This window comes from Piliocolobus tephrosceles, unplaced genomic scaffold, assembly GCF_002776525.5.
Source record: "Piliocolobus tephrosceles isolate RC106 unplaced genomic scaffold, ASM277652v3 unscaffolded_32576, whole genome shotgun sequence".
NCBI lineage: Eukaryota > Metazoa > Chordata > Mammalia > Primates > Cercopithecidae > Piliocolobus > Piliocolobus tephrosceles.
The window spans coordinates 1-13,583 of NW_022316061.1; the positions used below are offsets into that span (position 1 = coordinate 1).

The following is a 13,583-nucleotide window of genomic DNA, read 5'->3' on the forward strand; positions in this document are numbered from 1 at the left end:
TACAGGTGTGAGACACCTCACCCAGCCAAAAACAAAAAAAAAAAAAACAAAACAAAAAAAAAATTGATGTCCATATCCAAGATCTATGAATCAGCAAACTTTTTTTGTAAAGAGGCAGGTTTGTTTGTGTTTTTCGCAATCCTGAAAAATGTAAGAACCATTCTTAACTTAGGCTATGCCAGAACAGGCCAGTGACTGAGATTGGCCTTTGGTCTACAGTTTGCTGACCCCGTCCTGGGGAAAGTCCCTTTCTTTGACTCATCATTATTGATTAAATATCTAGATTTTGAAGTACATGTAAAATTGTAGATTTTTGTCCAATAGAGGTAAAAATAATTTTTGTCTGGTAGAAGTATAATACCAAAGTTTATTGTCATATATTAACCACTTTTTTCTGTAACTGAACAATCTGTTTTTTGTTGTTGTTGTTTTGTTTTGTTTTTGTTTTTTGTTTTTAAGATGGAGTTTCACTCTTGTTGCCCAGGCTGGAGTGCAATGGTGCGATCTCAGCTCATGGCAACCTCCACCTCCCAGGTGCAAGCGATTCTCCTGCCTCAGCCTCCCAAGTAGCTGGGATTACAGGCACCTGCCACAAAGCCTGGCTAATGTTTTGTATTTTTAGTAGAGACAGGGTTTCACCATGTTGGCCAGGCTGGTCTCGAACTCCTGACCTCAGGTGATTCACCAGCCTCAACCTCCCAAAGTGCCGGGATTATAGGCGTGAGCCACCAGGCCCCGCCAACAGTCTATTTTCTTAAATCAAACCTTTGGGCCAGGCGCAGTGGCTGATGCCTGTAATCCAAGCACTTTGGGAGGCTGAGGCAGGAGGATCACCTGAGGTCAGGAGTTCAAGACCAGCCTGGCCAACATGGCAAAACCTTGTCTATACTAAATATTCAAAAATTAGCTGGACATGGTGGCAGGTGCCTGTAGTCCCAGCTACACAGGAAGCTGAGGCAAGAGAATAGCTTAAACCTGGGAGGCACAGGTTGTAGTGAGCTGAGATCGCACCACTGCCCTCCAGCCTGAGTGACAGAGCAAGACTCCATTTCAAAAAAAAAAAAATTAATTGGCCGGACGCAGTGGCTCATGCCTGTAATCCCAGCACTTTGGGAGGCCGAGGCGGGAGGATCACGAGGTCAGGAGTTCAAGACCAGCCTGGCCAACACGGTGAAACCCCATCTCTAAAAATTAGCCCAGCATGGTGTCATGCGCCTGTAATCCCACCTACTTGGGAGGCTGAGGCAGGAGAATTGCTTGAACCTGGGAGGCCGAGGTTACAGTGAGCCAAGATCTTGTCACTCTGCACTTCAGCCTGGGTGACAGAGCAAGATTCTGTCTCAAAAAAATAATAATAATACTTAAACTTTTAATTTTGAGATTTTATAGTTTTACATTCAGCTGCAAGAAATAATAATGAGGCTGGGTGCAGTGGCTCACACCTGTAGTCCCAGCACTTTCAGAGGCCTAGGCGGGTGGATCACTAGAGGCCAGGAATTTGAGACCAGACTGGCCAACATAGTGAAACACCATCTCTACATTAAAAAAAAAAAATTAGTCGGGTGTGGTGGTGCACGCCTGTAGCCCCAGCTACTCGGAAGGCTGAGATGGGAGGATCGCTTGAGCCTGAGATGTCAAGGCTGCAGTGACCCAAGATTGCACCACAGCACTCCAGCCTGGGCAAAAGGATGAGACCCTGTTTCATCAGAAGAAGAAAAAAAAGAAAGATAAAGAATCTTACTTAAAATGTCCCCCCCCACCTTTTTTTTTTGAGATGGAGTCTCGTTCTGTTGTTAGGCTGGAGTGCAATGGCGTAATCTCGGCTCACTGCAACTCCCACCCACCAGGTTCAAGCAATTCTCCTGCCTCACCCTCACAAGTAGCTGGGACTACAGGCGTGTGCCACCACACTCAGTTAATTTTTGTATTTTTAGTAGAGATGGGGTTTCGCCATGTTGGCCAGGATGGTCTCGATCTTTTGACCTTGTGATCTGCCCACCTTGGCTCTCTAAGTGCTGGGATTACAGGTATGAGCCACTGAGCCCAGCCTAAAATTTCCCTTTTTTAGTGAAATACTCATTTTGTCAAATACCCATTGAACTGGCTTTATTGTTTATTCTTTCATTGATGAGTTGAGAAAACATCTTTGACATGTGTTCGTTCTTATTTGTGAGCCATATTTTTAACTTTTTGAAAATAATATTGTCATAATTATTTAACCCATAGATAATTTGCTCCTACAGTTAGTTTCCAGTTTGGCTCAGTTTTTTATTTAGAAAATTGTATCTGGTTAGGAAAGATCAGAGTAACTTTTCTCTTCCCCAATCAAAAGAAAATGTAATTCACTTTATTTGAGTTTCACAGTGATGATAACATGTTCTCTCTTTAGTGGCAGGGTATTTCTGTGAGATATTTTGGGTGAGATAAGAAGAAAGAAGTTTTAAAATAGCAGATACCGCCGGGCGCGGTGGCTCAAGCCTGTAATCCCAGCACTTTGGGAGGCCGAGACGGGCGGATCACGAGGTCAGGAGATCGAGACCATCCTGGCTAACACGGTGAAACCCCGTCTCTACTAAAAACTACAAAAAACTAGCCGGGCGAGGTGGCGGGTGCCTGTAGTCCCAGCTAGTGGGGAGGCTGAGGCAGGAGAATGGCGTAAACCCGGGAGGCGGAGCTTGCAGTGAGCTGAGATCCGGCCACAGCACTCCAGCCTGGGTGACAGAGCGAAACTCCGTCTCAAAAAAAAAAAAAAATAAATAAATAAAATAAAATAAAATAAAATAAAATAGCAGATACCACTGGCTTTTTTTTTTTCTTTTTTAAATGTGAGATGGGTCTGGGTGTGGTGGCTCACACCTGTAATCCCAACAACTTGGGAGGCCAAAGTGGGAGGATGGTTTGAGCCTAGGAGTTCAAGACCAGCCTACATAACATAGTGAGACCTTGTCTCTATAAAAAATGAAAAAATTAGCTGGGTGTGGTGCTGTGCGCCTGCAGTTCCAGCTACTGGGGAGGGTGAAATGGGAGGATCGCTTGAGCCGGGGATGTCGAAGTTGCAGTGAGCTGTAATTGCACCACTGCACTCCAGCCTGGGTGAAAAAGCAAGACCATTTCTCAAAAAAAAAAAAAAAAAAAAAAAAAAAAATGGAGCGTTGCTATATTGCCTGGGCTGGAATGCATCATTTATTCACAGGTGCAATCCCACCGCTGATCAGCATGGGAGTTTTGACCTGCTCCATTTCCAACCTGAGCTGGGTCACCCCTCCATAGGCAAGGCTCTCTTTCATTTTTAAAGTAATTATTCTTTCTGGGTGAGGTGGCTCATGCCTGTAATCTCAGCACTTTGGGAGGCTGAGGCGGGAGGACTGCTTGAGCCCAGGAGTTCAAGACCAGCCTGGGCAACAAAGCGAGACCCCCCCATCTCTATAAAAAGTAAAAAAAGTTAGCCTGGTATGATGTTGTGCACCTGTAATCCCAGCTATTCAGGAGGATGAGGTGCTAGGATTGCTTGAGCCTGGGAGGTCAAGGCTGCAGTGAGCTGTGATTGCATCACTGTGCCACAGCCTGAGTAACAGAGACACTGCCTCAAAAAATAAACAAACAAATAAATACTGATCCCAACAGTATATCAGCATAAATGTTTATGAGTAATTGGAAAAAAAAAAAAACCCTGTGTGTCCTTCAAACTTCAATTTTTTGTTTCTAGTGAGAAGCAGGTGGTTAATAATAGAAATCATCACCCAATAGAAAAGGTATGTTTTCTCAGATGGAAAGGTTAGAAGTCATTTAGTCTAGTACACGGTTTCTGAGCATGACTAGAATAAACCTCCTTTTAAAAAAAAAACTAAAAAACGGCTGGGCACAGTGGCTCACACCTGTAATCCCAGCAGTTTGGGAGCTGAGGCGGGTGGATCACTTGAGGTCAGGAGTTTGAGACCAGCCTGGCCAACATGGTGAAACCCCATCCCCACTAAAAATAAAAAAAGTAAGCCAGGCATGGTAGTGGGTGCCTGTAATCCCAGCTACTCAGGAGGCTGAGGCCAGAGAATCGCTTGCACCTGGGAGGTGGAGGTTGCAGTGAGCCGAGATTGCGTCACTGCACTCCAGCCTGGGCAAAAGGAGCAGAACTCTGTCTCAAAAACCAAACCAAACAAAACAAAGAAACCATAAAACAAAACAAAACAAAACAAAAAAAACCCCATAAAACAAAATGTTATTATGTGAATCTCAACATACACATAAATAAAGACAATACTCTAACAAACCCCATGTAACCACCATTTAAATCCTGTATTAGTAATATTTGGCCAATCTTGTTTCATCCATATCCATCATTTCCCCAAACTTGGCAAATCCCAGATATCTTAGAATTTCATCATTAAATACTTCAGTCTGTATTTGTAAGAGCTACTGCTATGGTCTGAATGTTTGTGTCCCCCCAAAAATTCATATCTTGAAGCCTAATCAGCCGAGCGCAATGGTGTGCACCTGTAATCCCAGCACTTTGGGAGGCTGAGGCTGGGGGATCGCTTGAGTCCGGGAGTTTGAGGCTGCAGGGAACAGTAATCATGCCACTGCTCTCCAGCTGGAGTACAGAGCAAGATCCTCTGTCAAAAAAAAGAAAAAAGAAATCTAATCACCAATGTGATGGTATGTATTAGTCAGGGTTCTCTAGAGGGAAAGAACTAATAGGATAGATGTACATATGAAAGGGAGTTTATTTTTTATTTTATTTTTATTTATTTATTTACTTATTATTATTTTTTGAGACGGAGTCTCCCTCTGTCGCCCAGGCTGGAGCACAGTGGCTCAATCTCAGCTCACTGCAAGCTCCGCCTCCCGGGTTCACGCCATTTTTCCATCTCAGCCTCCCGAGTAGCTGAGACTACAGGCGCCCGCCACCACGCCTGGCTAATTTTTTTACGTATTTTTAGTAGAGACGAGGTTTCACCTGTTAGCCAGGATGGTCTCGATCTCCTGACCATGTGATCTGCCCGCCTCAGCCTCCCAAAGTGCTGGGATTACAGGTGTGAGCCACCGCACCCGGCCGAGAAGGTACCTTTTATGAATCAGGAAATGGACCGGGACTCTCATGAGACACTGAATCTGCCAGTGCCTTTGCTTTTGGCTTTCAGCATTCGGAACCATGAAAAACACGTTTTTGTTGTTTATACTCAGTCTATGGTATTGAGTTATAGCAGTCCAAATGGACTAAGACAGACATTTTTTAACATTGCAATACCATTCTCACACCAACAAATAGTAATAATTTCTTAACAGAATCTAATATCCAGTCACGATTCAAATATGCCCCAGGTGTCAAGTGTCTTGTCATAAATGATTCAAAACAGGATCTAAACAAAGACTGTGTATTTGGTTGAGTTTTTTTTTTTTTCTTTGTTTTTTTTTGTGTGTGTGTGTGTGTGTGTGTGTTTTTAATTTCAGGTCAAACTCATTTCCCTTTTATTAAAGTCCAAGTTACCATTACATGGCTTGGTACTCAATAAAGGAAAACTTGTTCAAATAAGGTAATATGTTATCATCAGTATTTCCAGGAAACTTCACACTCAAGTCGCAATGTCAATAAATCCATGGGGAAGCCCATCCATGGGGTTTACACTTTGTCAAGGCCCAGTTCCTCCGGAGTGGAGATTCCCAGTTCATTTAAAGTTGGTCTAAGTTCCTGGATGACATAGGGGTAGATTTCCTTATGAGGTCCTGCTTTGTCCTTAACAGCCTCTAGGATACGAACTGTACTAGCAAAACCATTTAACCGTCTGCATGCCCGCAAAGCAGCATCAATGATTTTGGGCTCTGGAACCAGATCATAGGTAACAAGTGTGTTTATCCCTTTACGCAATTCCCAGGCATCTACATCTGGCTTGTTGAAGTATGTTACCCAGCGAGCATCAAACTCCTCATCTGTCTCATGTGACCCATGAGAACAGCAGAGAACTGACTGGATAGCCGCGGCGGGGCCGGGGGTCCGGGCGGAGTGCAGCAGGCCTCGAGGGCCGGCCCAGGTGGTGGCGGCCACAGCGCAGCGGCGGAGAGCGGCGCCCAGCATGAGGGCGGTGGCGGCGCGCAGGCTGAGGGTAGTTTTTTTTTTCTTTGATGGAGTCTTGCTCTCTCACCCAGGCTGGAGTGCCAGTGACATCATCTTGGTTCACTGCAACCTCTGCCTCCCAAGTTCAAGCAATTCTCCTGCCTCAGCCTCCGGAGTAGCTGGGATTACAGGCACATGCTACCATGCCCAGCTAATTTTTGTACTTTTAGTAGAGATGGGGTTTCGCCATGTTGGCCAGGCTGGTCTCGAATTCCTGGCTTCAAGTGATTCTCCCACCTTGGCCTGCTGAAGTGCTGGGATTGCAGGCATGAGCCACCGCTCCCGGACTGATTTTTTTTCTTTTTAAAACATTATTTTTTCAAAAAACAGTTTTAAAGTATAGTTGACGTAAAATAAATGGTACATCTTAACAGTGTGCAATTTGAGAACTTTTGACATGTTATTCACCTGAGAAATTGTTAACACAACCAAGATGATGAACATATCCATCACCTCCAAAGTTTTCTCATACCCTGTGGTAATCTCTCCTAATCTCACCATACAATCCTATCCCTAAGCACTTACTGATCTACATTTTACCCTTTGTTGATTGCTTTATGGTAGAATTTGCTTTCTTGTGTTGGCCTGGAGCTGGACCTGCAATATCTCCAAGGGATGCCTGTATGCTGGGCAAAAAAAGCCAGACAAAAAAGGGTATATATTCTATTATTCCATTTTTAGAAAATTTAGAAAAGTAAACTAATCTTTAGTGACAAAAAGTAGTCAGTAGATCCTATCTCAAGACACCACTTTCTTTGCTCATCCATAAGAAGGAACTCCTCATCTATTCAAGTTTGATCATGAGATTGCAGAAATTCAGTTACATCTTCAGGCTCCACTTTCTTTCTTTCCTTCCTTCCTTCCTTCCTTCCTTCCTTCCTTCCTTCCTTCCTTCCTTCCTTCCCTCCCTCCCTCCCTCCCTCCCTCTCTCTCTCCCTCCCCCCTCTCTCTTTCTTTCTTCTCTCTCTCTCTTCATTACTTTTTTTTTCTTTTTTTTTTGACAGAGTCTCACTCTGTTGCCCAGGCTGGAGTGCAATGGTGGAATCTTGGCTCACTGCAACCTCTGCCTCCTGGGTTCAAGCAATTCTCCTGCCTCAGCCTCCCAAGAGATTATATGGCTCACACATATAATCCCAGCACTTTGGGAGGCTGGGCCAGGCAGATCACCTAAGGTCAGGAGTTTGAGCCCAGCCTGGCCAACATGGTGAAATCCTGTCTCTACTAAAACCAAAAAAAGTAGCCAGGTGTGGTGGCAGGTACCTGTAATCCCAGCTACTCGGGAGGCTGAGGCAGGAGAATCACTTGAACCTGGGAGGCAGAGATTTCAGTGAACCGAGATCACGCCATTATACTCTAGCCTGGGAGACAGGACGAGACTCCATCTCAAAATAAATAAATAAAATAAGAATAAGAATAATGAAAGTTGAAAGTCAAAATTACTCCCTGATCCATGGGCCACAGAATGTATGTTATATTAGCAGGCATGAAAATGACTTTACATGTAAATTTCCGCTAGCATTCCAGAGTGACCAGGTGCGTTGTGTCAATGAGGGCTAATACTTTGAAAGGAATCCTTTTTTTCTGAGTAGTAGGTCTCAAGCAGTTGGCGTAAAATATTCAGTAAATCATGCTGTAAATAGATGTGCTGTCACCCAGGCTTTGTTGTTCTACTTACAGAGCACAGGCAGATCAGATTTAGCAAAATGCTTAGGATTAAAAGCCCTAGGATTTTCAGAATGGTAAATGAGCATTGGCTGCAACTTAAGGTCACCAGCTGGGTGAGGCCCTATCGAGAGAGTCAGCCTGCCCTTTGATGCCTTGAAGCCAGGCACTGATTTCTCCTCTTTAGCTAGGAAAGTTCTAGATGGCATCTTCTTCCAAAAGAAGGCTGTTTGTCTACATTGAAAGTCTGCTTAATGTAGTCATCTTCAGCTGGGTGCAGTGGCTCACACCTGTAATCCCAGCACTTTGGGAGGCTGAGGTGGGCGAATCATGAGGTCAGGAGTTTGAGACCAGCCTGGCCAACATGGTGAATCCCCGTCTCTACCAAAAATGCAAAAAATTATCTGAGTGTGGTGGCGGACCTGTAATCCCAGCTACTCGGGAGGCTGAGGCAGCAGAATCACTTGAACCTGGGAGGCAGAGGTTGCAGTGAGCTGAGATTGCGCCACTGCACTCCAGCCCAGGCGACAGTGTGAGACTCCATCTCAAAAAAAAAAAAAAAAGTAGCCATCTTCATCAATGATCTTCATTAGGTCTTCTGGATAACTTGCTGCAGCTTCTACATGAGTACTTGTTTCACCTTGTACTTTCACTATGTAGATAGATGGCTTCTTTCCTTAAACCTCATGAAACATCCTCTGCCAGCTTCAAACTTTTCTAGCTTCCTTACCTCTCGCAGTCTTCATAGAACTGGAGAGAGTGGCTGGGTGTGGTGGCTCATGCCTGTAATCCCAGCACTTTGGGGGACTGATGTGAGCAGATCGCTTGAGCCCAGGAGTTTGAGACTAGCCTGAGCAACATGGTAAAACCCTATCTCTAATTTAAATTATTAAAAAGAAAAGAAAAAAAAAGAATTGGCCTTGCTCTGGATTAGGTTTTGGCTTATGGGAACATTGTGGCTGGTTTGATCTTCTGTTTGGACCACTCAGGCTTTCTCCATTTCAGCAATAAGGCTGTTTTGCTTTATGATTCATGTATTTACCGGAGTAGCAATTTTAACTTCCTTCAATAACTTTTGCATTCACAATTTGGCTGTGTAATGCAAGGGGCCTAGCTTTTGGCCTATCTCAGCTTTTGACATGCCTTCCTCATTAAGATTAATCATTTCTAGCTTTTGATTTAAAGTGAGAGGCATGTGACTCTTTTCACTTGAACACTTAGGGACACTGTGGTGGTGTTAACTGGCCTAATTTCAATATCGTTGTGTCTCAAGGAATAGGGAAGTCCAAGCAGAGGAAGAGAGATGGGGGAATGGCCAGTTGGTGGAACAATCAGACCACACACAACATTTACTGATTAAGTTCAGTGGTTTATGTGGTGCCTCAAAACAATTACAATAGTAACATGAAAGATCACCGGTCACAGATTACCATGCAGTTATGATAATACTGAAAAGCTTAAAATATTATGAGAATTACCAAAATGTGACATAGAGACATGAAGTGAGTACACACTGTTGGAAAAATGGCACTGATCAACTTGCTTAATGGAGTGTGGCCACAAACCTTCAATTTGCAAAAAATACAGTATGTCTGCTGCCTGAGAAACATAGTGAGACCCCGTCCCTAAAAAGCAAAACAAAATAAGTCATATAATATCTGCAAAGTACAATAAAGCAAAGTGCAGGCCGAGCGCGGTGGCCCAAGCCTGTAATCCCAGCACTTTGGGAGGCCAAGATGGGCGGATCATGAGGTCAGGAGATCAAGATCATCCTGGCTAACACGGTGAATGCAGTCCCAGCTACTCAGGAGGCTGAGGCAGGAGAATGGCATAAACCCGGGAGGCGGAGCTTGCAGTGAGCTGAGATCTGGCCACAACACTCCAGCCTGGGTGACAGAGCGAGACTCCGTCTCAAAAAAAAAAAAAAAAAAAAAAAAGCAAAGTGCAGTAAAATTAGGTGTGCCTATATCATAAAACAGAAATAAAGGAAATATAGTGGTTACCAGAGGCTTGGAAGAGTAAGGGGAGGGGGAATAGGAAGAGTATGGTTAACAGATGCAAAATTACAGTTAGAAGGGAGGAATAGGCTGGGTGCAGTGGCTCACACCTGTATTCCCAGTACTTTGGGAGGCCGAGGTGGGTGGATCACCTGAGGTCAGGAGTTCAAGATCAGCCTGGCCAACATGGCGAAAACCCATCTCTACTAAAAATTACAAAAATTAGCTGGGTGTGGTGGTGCACGCCTGTAATCCCAGCTACTCAGGAGGCTGAGGCAGGAGAATTGCTTGAACTCAGGAGGTGGAGGTTGCAGTGAGCCGAGATTGCCCCATTGCACTCCCAGCCTGGGTGACAGAATGAGACTCCATCTCAAAAAAAAAAAAAAAAAAAGGAGGAATAAATTCTAGCATCCTATAGCACAGATGGGTGACCATAGCTAACAACGTTTTTGTGTGTGTGTGTATCTATTTATCTATACATTTATATATATTTTTATATATATCTTTACATTTATATATATCTATACATTTATATATATCTTACTTATTTTTATTTATTTATTTATTTTGAGACAGAGTCTCGCTCTGTTCCCTAGGCTGGAGTACAATGGTGCGATCTCAGCCCACTCAACCTCTGCCTCTCGCTTGAGGCAGGCTCAAGCGATTATCCTGCCTCAGCCTCCCAAGTAGCTGGGATTACAGGTGCACACCACCACGCCCGGCTAATTTTGTATTTTCAGTAGAGACGGGGTTTCTCCATGTTGGTCAGGCTGGTCTCGAGCTCCCAACCTCAGGTGATCCACCCGCCTTGGCCACCCAAAGTGCTGGGATTACAGGCATGAGCTACCACACCCAGCCGTATATTTTTAAATAGCTACAAGAGAGAAATTTGAATGTTCCCAACACAGCAATATGATAAATGTTAAAGGTGATGGATATCCCATTTACCTCAATTTGACCACTAAATGTATGCATATATTGAAATATCACATGTATCCCTGTAAGTTTGTACAATTATGTATCAATTAAAATTTTTTAATCTTGAAAAAAGGAAATGAGCATTTCAATATGTACATATGAAGATATGACTATGCAAGAAGGCTTAATGAAATAATCAGATACTTGCATCTTCACATAGCATCATAATAAATGTGCCAGCTATAAGCACAGAGTAATACAAGTGTATTGTTTAGTAGTGAGTCAGTTATCCCACATGGTAGTAATATAGATGTTATGATTGTCTGCAATGGTGGAAAACTCTTGGTAAAGTTCAAGACATCATAAAGTCAAATTCTCCTTTCATATATATAATTGTATTCTTGGAAAAATCAGAGTATGTCAATAATGTGCAAAAGATACTTGTGTACCTGTATTACAGATGTCTTTTTTTTTTTTTGAGTCACAGTCTCACTCAGTCACCCAGGCTGTAGTGCAATGGTGTGATCACAGTTCCATGTAACCTTGACCTCCCAGACTCAAGTGATCCTCCTCATGGAGCCTTCTGAGTAGCTAGGACTACAGGTTCATGACCACCACGCCCGACTAATTTTTTGTATTTATTTTTATTTGTAGAGATAAGGTCTCTCCCTATGTTGCCCAGGCTGGTCTTCAACTCCTGGCTCAAGCAATCCTCCTGCCTCAGCCTCCCAAAGTGTGGGATTACAAGTGTGAGCCACCATGCCCTGCCTGCAGCTGTCTTATATATTTGATTTCCACCCATTAAAATGCCAGTAGTGGTGACCAATCACTGTGACAATCAATAATACTCTCTCCAACCACATTTTCTTCTTCTTCTTCTTTTAATTTTAGATGGAGTCTCACTCTGTCACCCAGGCTGGAGTGCAGTGGCATGATCTCAGCTCACTACAACCTCCACCTCCTGGGTTCAAATGATTCTCCTGCCTCAGCCTCCTGAGTAGCTGGGATTACAGGCACATACCACCATGTCTAGCTAATTTTTGTATTTTTAGTAGAGATGGGGTTTTACCATGTTGGTCAGGCTGGTCTCGAACTCCTGACCTCATGATCTGCCTGCTTAGGCCTCCCAAAGTGCTGGGATTACAGGCATGAGCCACCACACCCAACCCCCAACCACATTTTCAAAATGCTGAGTGCAGTGAGAACCTAGGTAGAGAGGAAAGAGCACTGACATAGAAGTCAGACAGGACACAGCTGTTCACTATAGCCCAATTACTTTACTGTTCTGGGTTTCATTTCCCTCATCTGAAAAATGTAGAACTTGGTCTGTGTAATCACTAAGATCTATTTGATGCTTACATGTACACTGATAGCATCATATATATATATTATATATATTATATATATATTTTTGAGAAATAGAGATGATGTCTTACTGTGTTGCCCAGGCTGGTGTTGAACTTCTGGGCTCAAGCAATCCTCCTGCCTTGGCCTCACAGTAAGCCACCACACCTGGCCCTGTATCTTTCCTATTGCTAGCTGATGAAACAATAACTGCTAAAAGGTATACAGCCATATCTCCCTCTGCTGGCTGAGTGACATGTCATAAATGCAAACAGAAGATTTTTAATGTTTTCAGTGCAAGAGCTGTCATCTTTTAGGATTTATTGACCACACACAACATGTTACCAATTGATAAATGTAGACAGCCTTTGTTTCAAAGCTTGGTTACCATCTTCATTTTCACAAATAGATATATATCTATCACAACAAAGTCTCTGTATTCACATACTCATTATCTAAATTAAATTTAGAAAAGCAGATCAGACTGCACATGAAACTGACATACTGTGTTGATCAAGGGCTTTTGGCTGGAATTATTTGGCTCATTCCGTCAGTCATCTCCAGGGGATAATTATCTCCAAAGAGGGAATTTCCTGTTGGAGTTAACAGACTTTCAAGAAGTATTCAGCAGATCATTAATCTTTTAATGGCTAAACCGTGAAAAAAATCAGTTAATATTAAATAGTTTTAAAATACTAATGTTACCCCAGCTTCAGACTTCCTACAGCGTGCTATGGACTGAATGCTTGTGTCCTCCAAACTTATATGTTGCAATCTTAATCCCCAGTGTAATGGTGTTTGGAGATGGGGCCTTTGGGAGGTAATTAGGTCATGAGGATGCAGCCCACATGATGGGACTAGTGCCCTTAGAAGAAGAGCCATGAGAGAGCTTGCTTTCTGTCTCTCTGCCATCTGAGCACACAGTAAGAATATGGCCACCTGGGCTAGGCACAGTGGCTTACGTCTGTAATCCCAGCACTTTGCAGATCAACCAAGGCCAGGAGTTCGAGACCAGCCTGGTCAACATGGAGAAACCCTGTCTGTACTAAAAATACAAAAATTAGTCGGGCGTGGTGACGTGCGCCTGTAATTCCAGCTACTCTGGAGGCTGAGGCAGGAGAATCACTTGAACCCAGTGGGTGGAGATTGTTGCGCCACTGCAATCCAGCCTGGGCAACAGAGTGACACTCTGTCTCAAAAACAAACAAAATTCAATTAAACAAACAAACAAAACAAATAAACAAAAAGAGACAGCCATCTCCAAATCAGAAAGAGGGCCTTCATCAGGACCGGATCGTGCTGGCACTCGGATTTTGAACTTTCTCCAGACTGTGAGATAAATTTCTGTTGTTTAAGGCACCCAGTCTATGATATTGTTATAGCAACCCTAACTGATGAAGACAAATGAGTTTCCCTCTTTCCTGAATTAGTCTAATTATTACTACTATTATTATGGTTTGTATTTTTGTAAGGTACTTTAATTGTTTTGGGAAAAAAATAAGTTATGTGTGTATATACATATATATATATATATATATATATATATATGTATATAC

General features: G+C 43.2%; 1 pseudogene across 1 annotated transcript; it reads right to left on the reverse strand.

Moving 5' to 3' along the window:
- Positions 1-5,439: 5,439 nt before the first annotated feature.
- On the reverse strand, positions 5,440-6,099 carry LOC113222633 (annotated as a pseudogene). The gene has a single exon (XR_003308487.2). The product of XR_003308487.2 is annotated as a cytochrome c oxidase subunit 5A, mitochondrial pseudogene (transcript).
- Between the last annotated feature and the right edge of the window lie 7,484 nt (positions 6,100-13,583).